We start from the raw sequence: 8,535 nt of genomic DNA, 5'->3' as shown, positions 1-8,535 counted from the left end.
TTATAATATATGACTTTGACTTCTTGAGCTGCCCTTTGAAATCTACTCAGGTATTTTGCCTCCTCTTCTTTTTCCATTTGTTTTAGCATCTCTATGCTGGAGACCAAGTTTCAGAGTCTCTGCTGACATCCATTTTGGTCTTTCCCTTCTTTATTGTTTTCTAAACGAACTTTTGCTTTCTTCCTATATGATATTCATGATGTCACCTCACAACTCTTCTGGTCTTTGATCTTTAGTGTTTAATTCATCAAATCTGTTCTTCAGATGATCTCTAAATTCAGGAGGGATAAATTCAAGATCATATTTTTGCTCTCATAGATTTGTTTTACTTTTCTTCAGCTTCAGTCTGACTTCCATTGAGCAATTATGGTCGATTCCATAATTATCTTCTGGACATATTTTAGTTTATGATATGGAGCTTATCCACAGTTTCTCTCCACATATGTGGTCAATTTGAATTCTGTGTATTCTATCTGGTGATGTTCATATGTGTAGTCATCTTTTATGTTGTTTTAAAAAGGGATTTGCAATGAAGAAGTCATTGGTATTGCAAAATTCTATCATTAGATCTCCAGCGAATTTCTATCACCAAGGCCATATTTTCCAACTAATGAGCCTTCTTCTTTATTTCCAACATTGGTATTTCATTCACCAATAATGTTGAATACATCTTGATTGCATGTTTGATTAATTTCAAACTGTAAAAGTTGGTAGAATCCTTCAGTTTCATAATCACTGGCTCTAGTAGTTGGTACACAAATTTGAATAATAGTGGTATTAACTAGTTTTCCTTGTAGGTGTATTGATATTATCCTGTTGAAGACAGCATTATACCTCAATGCAGATTTTGAAATGTTCTTTTCAATGATGAATGTGATGCCATTCTTCTTCAATGTTTCAATTTTCAAAATCTGGTCCAACTGACAGTATTCTACTGCTATTCATAAGTTTTTCAGTGGGTAAATATTCAGATTTATTCTCTCTCTCCTTTTTCCTAGTCTGTCTTAATCTGGAAGCTCAGGTAAAACCTGTCCATTGTGGGTGACCCAGCTAGTATTTAAAATACTAGCATCACATAGCCAGGTACTAGCATCACCAGGTAAGCTAACACTTTAAGAAAAACTGGAAGAATTAGAAGAGTGAGCTACTGAAAACCTTATGAATAGCAGCAGAATATTTTCAGATATAGTGCTGGAATATAAGCACTCAGAATGGAAGGCACACAAAATGTGAATGGGGAATAGTTGTCTCCTCAAAGTAGAGTTTATCAGGATGGCATGAATGAAATAAAGCATTCCAAACCTTCATTTACTGATGGTGCATACCTCAAAAAGAGGAGTAACTGCTGTAAAATCCGTTAATAATTGGAATATGGATTGTACAAAGTAGGAATCTAGAAAAAGTGAAACTTATGATAAAAGCAATGGGACACATAAAGATTGATTGCTGTCATTGTTGTTAAGTGCCACTGAGTCGTTTTTAACTCATAGCATCCCTATGTAGGATTTTCAAAGAGCAGATGGTGATTCAAACTGACCTTGTGGTCCAGTGCTTATCCTACCATTCTAATATCCTAAGCATTATTGAACTGAAATGGACGATATTGGCCATTTTGAATAAGATGATCATATGGATTACTATTACAGACGTGATAAATTGAAGAGGAATTTTGTTATATTCACCCTCAAAAAAAAATTTTTTTTCAAGATTTATCTTGAAGTACAATGCTGGATGTGATAGGATAATATTGAAAACCGTCAATATCACTCTTATTCCAATTTACTTTTAATCCACTAAAGCTAGCTATGATTAAATTGAAGAATTCTACCAATTTCTTCAATCTGAAATTGATGAAACATGCAATTAAGATTTATTAATAATTACTGGTGGTTGGAAGTGGAGGTTGGAAATAAATAGAAAGAATCATCTGGTTTAGTAAAGTGGAGGGTGAGTAAAAAATAGGAAGATCACAACAGATGGATTGGCACAATGGCAGCAGTACTAGGCTCAACTGTAACAACAATCATGAGGATGGCACAGACCTGAGCAATGTTTAATTTTGTTGTGTATAGGGTTACTATGAGTCAGAAATAACTCAATAGCACCTAAGAACAACAACAAAGCCACCCATAATCCTTTTATTGGTTTATGAAATCAGATAACATCATGAAGAAGCATCACATAACTGCCAAGCCACTGAGAATCATGATCCAGCCAAACTGATACATATTTTGTGGGGGCAGAATTCAATCCATGTTACTAACCTACCTGTTTTTGTTTGTTTGTTTGTTTGTTTTTTATTCAAGCCAATTCACCTCTTTCACCACCAGGGAACCAAAGGGCATATGAACAGTGCATTTAGAAGGGAAAGCTGACCACTGGATTTACCAGAAAAGTATATAGCATATTACCTATCTTGATTAAGAGATTAGCAATGAAATAAATGTAGTAATGAAGTATTGTGATTTGATGGCTACTGTACCAAACTGTCTGTATGCTCACCTCTATGCCCAAGATGGCTATCCTATGATCCTGAATAGATATACAGTTAGTAATAAACTAGAAGGCAAGTTATACAGGCAATGTTTTACTGTTAGAGTTAACTGATATGCTGCCTGAGGTTTTGAGGTTGATAAATTCTGCTTCCAGTGGGGTCTTAGTGTAGTATACTTAACTACGAACCCCAGGTGACCATCAAACAATGGTAAGAGTGGCATGACAGACTCCAGAGGAGTGTCCCCCATAACTGTTGTTAGAGCAGAACTGCAGGATCCTTTGATCACCTGAAGACTTTGGCATTGGGAAGTAGACCTGTTTGTTGGCACTTGCCATGGGTTACCCCACCCAGGTACACTGGTTAATTCATCCCTCTGAAGATAGAGGAAATAACCGACCTAACAAGGGAGCCCACCATCCTGTTGCACAAAGGGTTTCAACAATCATATTTCACATGTACTGTAAAATTGTCTATAGCATGAGGAGTGAAAAGTGGGGAGTCCCTTTTCTGACATACAGTAAAACAGGGCAATTTGCTATCAGTTCCTCAACTAACCTCACCAAGGAAGCACATACAGGGAAATTGCTTAAAGAAGCTGCTGTTCTCACCACCCAAGAGGAAGCCACTTATATGGTCCTAATAGAAAATAAAGATTAATCCCACTTGTTGCTTTGTTTTAAAGTGCCCTTGAGTTAATTCAGATTCATAATGACCCTCTATAGGGTCTCTGAGGAGCAACTGGTGTGTTTGACCTGCTGACCTTGTGGTTCCCAGTCCATTTAAGCCTACAATGCCATACCAGGGACCCACTTGGTACTTACTAAACATCTACTTTTCCAACTGCAGATACGTACTACTCTGCTGTGTTCCTTTGGGGGCTGCAAATGTATCCTTAGAATGGCCTCATTTTTGCCAAAGTTGACCACAAAAGTAGGTGGTGGGTCTGTGAACAACTTCCTTTCTTAAGCATTGAAGGCATGCCTTAGAACATGAAGCCTTAGAACACGGCCAGAACAGACTGGGTAGCCATGGGAAAGATGTCAAGTCATATTCCTTTCTCTGACTTAGAATACAACATGAGGGAAGAAGTACAATATCACGTTTTTCCTTTTCCTGGGCTCAAACTGTAGTGGAAATCTGCTTTTTGGTTAAGAGTCTATAATGTCTCCTTGGGGGCATCTAGGAAAGGGTATTTATCATCTCTGTAATGATTTCATTTGGTTAGTATCCAAATAATTAGCTCTGGGAAAACCCACCTTTGTTTTGAGCTGAGTAAAGCCTCTTATCTCCCTTCTAATCTCTCTCTTGCATTGTTGTTGTTGTTGTTGTTGTTGTTGTTGTTGTTGTTAGGGACTGTCAAGTTGATTCTGACTTATAGTGACCCTAGGTAGAGCAGAACTAAATACTACATGATTCTGTGCCATCTTCACAGGGATGGGCAGCTCGGGCATTTGTTATGTACGAATTGTTATGTTTGAACATATTTTTGCTGCCACTATGTCCATCGAATTGGGGGTCTTCCTTTTTTTCAATGACCCTCCATTTTGCCAAGCATGATATCCTTCTCCAAGGACTGATGCCTCCTGACAACTTGTCCAAGTCTTGTCATCCTCACTTTTAAGGATCATTCTAGCTATTATTAGTTCCAAGGGACACTTGTTTATCCTGGAAAAGGACATCATGCTTGGTAAAATGGAGGTGCAGCAAAATGAAGGAAGACCCCCAATGTGACGGACTGACACAGTGGCAGTAGCAATGGGTTAAAACTTAAAACCAATTACAAGGATGTTACAGGACAAGGCAGTATATTGTTCTCTGGTGTATAGGATCGCTATGAGTCAGAACCTATTCAATGACACCTAACAGAAACAAGATCATAAGAGCTAAGTTGGTGATAGCATAGATAATTGCTCAATTATAAATTCTAACTCCTTCTTCCCTATAATTTCCATCTATTGCTTACCTTGGAGTCCTGTTGTGGTGCTGTGGGTTAATGCACTGAACTGCAAAGTCAATTTGAATATCAAGATCAGCAGTTCTCCTCAGTAACCATATACAGGGACACTATGGGTTGGAATTGACTTGACAATACTTAACAATTAGCTTTGAGTCCTGCTGTGGCATTGCAGAATAATGCACTGGACTGCAAGATCAGTTAGAACTGAAAGGTCGGAGATTCAAACCCACCTACTACTCTTTGAAAACAAGGTTGCTATGTGTTGGAACTGACTTAACAGCACTTAACAACAATAACAATAGCAATGTAGCTTATTTCAAATGACCTAATGAGCTTTTAATGCCTCTATTTTTGTCTGACCTTACTCCCATAATGCCTTTTCTGTGTATTAACCAGAGATCTTATAAAATTCAATTCTGAACTCATTATATATACACTTATTACAGCTGACTAGATCTGTTGTCTTTAAAACCAAATACAAACTGTTTAACATTGTTTGCTTATTAGACTTCTTATGATTTATCTCTGTACTTTTATGTAGCCTCCCTCCTCATACTTTACACTTTATTCACTAAAAAAATGTCTTCTTGTATAGTTTCTGAAGCTGTAAACCTTTGTAGGCTGATAGGTTTCGACAGCCAACATGTGGTTAGCAGTCCAGTGATTATCCTACAGCACACTGGGAAATAAATAACTGACACTCAATACCTGAACTAGATTCTAGAGTTATGTCATGTACTTTTATACCACTGAGCATGAAATTGTGGTAGTTATCTTTAACCCTTTTATGAGAAAGGCAGGGCATAAGCCCACAAATATAATTTTGGTTAAATATTATGTCTAAATAATGTTAAAAGACAGTCATTAAAATAAGCAGAAGAAAAGTAAAACTTGGGAAATTAAAGAAAATGAGTCCAATTAATTTTTGTAAATATTTTATAAAACTTATTTTACTTTTAAGAAGGAAAGAAAGAGAGAAAGAAATAAAAGAAAGGAAAATTCCTAAAAGATCCACACAATGTGAACCCAATCTATTTCTGCTTTCAAAATAGGAGATAACATTTTGGTATTTAAGAATTACTGTTATTTATACAAATATTACATATAAACTAATTATGTTCATTAAACTCATATATATATATATATATACACATTTATATATTATTTATTTATTATTATTAACCCCACCCAAACAGATTGGATATTACTAAGTGGAGAGTCTATCTTCCTCCACGCTCTCTGGATCTAGGCTCCCTCTTGAAAGCTCCCTCTTGCTTTATAGCCCACCCCACCACCCCCATTTTGGGTAACCAATGTCCAAGTTGCCCTGTGTATCGAGGGGTTGGGAATGATCCTCGCTGTAAAGATTTGTTCCCTCTTTCGAGCTACTGCAACCATAGTGTAGGTCAAGTTCAACAAATTGTAACAGATCACTCTTTTTTTCCTCTTGTTTCTTCTTCTAGTTGAGCTCTGATCATTCAGTCATTGAAGCCAGGTCGAGTGGGTATTATCTGTAAGTGTGGATGCTGTTATGCATATAACCTCTCTTCTTATCAGCTGGACACTTCACTCTCCACTCTAGTCCTCTGTGGCTATGTCACTGACTCTGGGCCCAAGAGTCCCCAGGTCTTGCAATACTGCTGGCCAACCAGGTCTCCATCCACATTCACAGAAGTCTATTGAACTTTGTAGGGCTTAGGTTGCAGCTTCATTGCTGTTGTTCCCTCACTTCCCCTTATTGGTGACCAACACAGTCACCAATGAGAGCATGTATTTCCATTGAGTCTTAGTCTTGGAAGGGGGTTTGCCCTGAGGCGACTGGACCACTTGCTTGACGTCTCCTGGGGGAGCAACTTGCTTGTTCTTGTAGCAATCAGTCGAACTGCCTATATTATTTTGCATTTTTCCTGTCAGTCTTTCTTTCAAGAAGTATCTTCTGTTCTTGCCGCTCCAGATTGGTCTGCTTGTCCTTTCAAGTGGAAATGTCCCACCTCAGAGGATTCTGGATGCGGTTCAGGAGTCGACCTCTGGTCTTATGTAAAGCAGAGACTCCACAGGAAGCCTACTTCACTGGGCACATTGTAGCCCCATTTTAGGTATTCCAATCAGTTATAGGCAGAAAAGGGACTTACAAGGTTTCTACAGTGATATTTCTGGCTATTCCTTTCTTTCTCCCTCAAGTATCTATTTTATAATGGTATACCAGGGAAACCAAGATTCAAAAGACAGCTAAGTATGTTACCATTATTTGCCCCCTTTTCCCCATTCCAACCATATCTCAATCCCTGTATTGCAGAGCCCTGTTGTCCCAAGATTGTGCATACATCATTATTTACTTCTGTCCAATTTAGTCCATGCAAACCTGCCTAATTATTTCCCCATATGCTTTGTTCTTCCATTCCACTTCCCCTTCCCCTTCTTGTGTATTGAACCCCGCCCTAGCACCCAAACTATACTGTGTCTATTCCATGCCCTGTTCTCCACCTTCCCCTACCTCCCATCACCTCACATCACACTGCCCAGTAACCAGTAAGGATCCCAACCCTTTCATATGGGTTCTTTTTCTTAGTCTTTTACAGTAGTGGTCCTATGCAGTATTTCTCCTTTTGTGACTGATTAATTTCACTCAACATAATGTCCTCGAGGTTCACCCATGTTATGCGGTGGCTTGCAGCTTCCTTGTTATTCTTCAAGGTAGCATAATATTCCATTGTATATATGTACCACAGTTTGTTTATCCATTCTTTAGTTAATGGGGACTTTGGCTGTCTCTATCTTTTTGCTATTGTAAATAGTGCTCCTGTGAACATTGGTGTGCATAGATCTACATGTCTTATGGCTCTTATTACTTGTGGGTAAATACCAGGTAGAGGAATTGCTGGATCATAAGGCATTCCATTTCCAACCTTCTGAGGAAGCACCATATTTCTTTCCAGAGAGGTTGGAACATTTTGCAATCCCACCAGCAATGCAGGAACATCCCAGTCTCGCCACATCCTCGCCAGCATTTATTGTCCTCTACATTTTTATGTTTACTGTTATTGCTGGTATGAGACAATACATCATTGTTGTTTTGATTTGCATCTCTCTAGTGATTGTGAGCATTTCTTCATATATTTGTTGGCTGCCCAGATCTCCTCATTGGTGAAGTGTCTGTACATGTACTGTGTCCATTTTTTAATTGGGTTATTTGTCTTTTTCTTGTAGAGGTGTTGTAGTTTCCTGCATATTTTAGAAATGAGTCCCTTGTCTGATGTATCATTGCAAAAGATTTTTTCGCATTCTGTGGGTTCACTTTTTACTCTTCTGGTCAAGTCTTTTGATGCACATAAGTTTTTAATTTTTAGTATGTCCCACTCATCTATTTTGTTTATTTTTGTTTGTGTAGTTTTCAAAAAGTTTGGTAGTCTGTGCACCCTGAATTAGTGCCCTTACATTTGGCCTGATTTTTTCATTGATGGCCTTCTTAAATTTAGGATTCACATTTAGGTCTTTAATCCATGCTGTGTTGGGTTTTGTATAAGGCGTGAGGTAAAGGTCTTGTTTCAATCTTTTGCATATCTCTTTCCAATTCTGCCAGCACCATCTGTTGAAGAGACTATCATCTCCCCATGCGATATGTTTAGGTACTTTTTCAAAAATCAGTTTGCTATATGTGGCTGGATTAATTTCTGGATTCTCAATTCTGTTCCATTGATCAATGTATCTTTCATTGTACCACTGTAGCCTTGTAATAAATTATGAAGTCTGGGAATAAGAGGTTTCCGACCTTATTCTTCTTCTTAAGCAGTGCTTTGCTTATCCTGGGTTTCTTTCTTTCCTTTCCATATAAAATTTGTAATTGTTTTTTCCATCTCTTTGAAGAATGTTGTTGGAATCTGGACTAGCTTTGCATTATATGTGTAAATTGCTTTGGAAGTATTGACATTTTCACAATGTTAAGTTTTCCTATCCAGGAGCATGGTACATTCTTCCATTTTTGTAGATCTCTTTTTGTTTCTTTTAGTAGTGTTTTGTAGTTTTCTTTGTATAAGTTGTTTGTTTCTCTGGTTACAGTTATTCCTAGATATTTCATCCTTTG

This window comes from Chrysochloris asiatica, unplaced genomic scaffold (genome assembly GCF_000296735.1).
Source record: "Chrysochloris asiatica unplaced genomic scaffold, ChrAsi1.0 scaffold00335, whole genome shotgun sequence".
Taxonomy (NCBI): Eukaryota; Metazoa; Chordata; class Mammalia; order Afrosoricida; family Chrysochloridae; genus Chrysochloris; species Chrysochloris asiatica.
The sequence above is the reverse complement of the archived record's forward strand: the minus strand, read 5'-3'. Positions refer to the sequence as shown.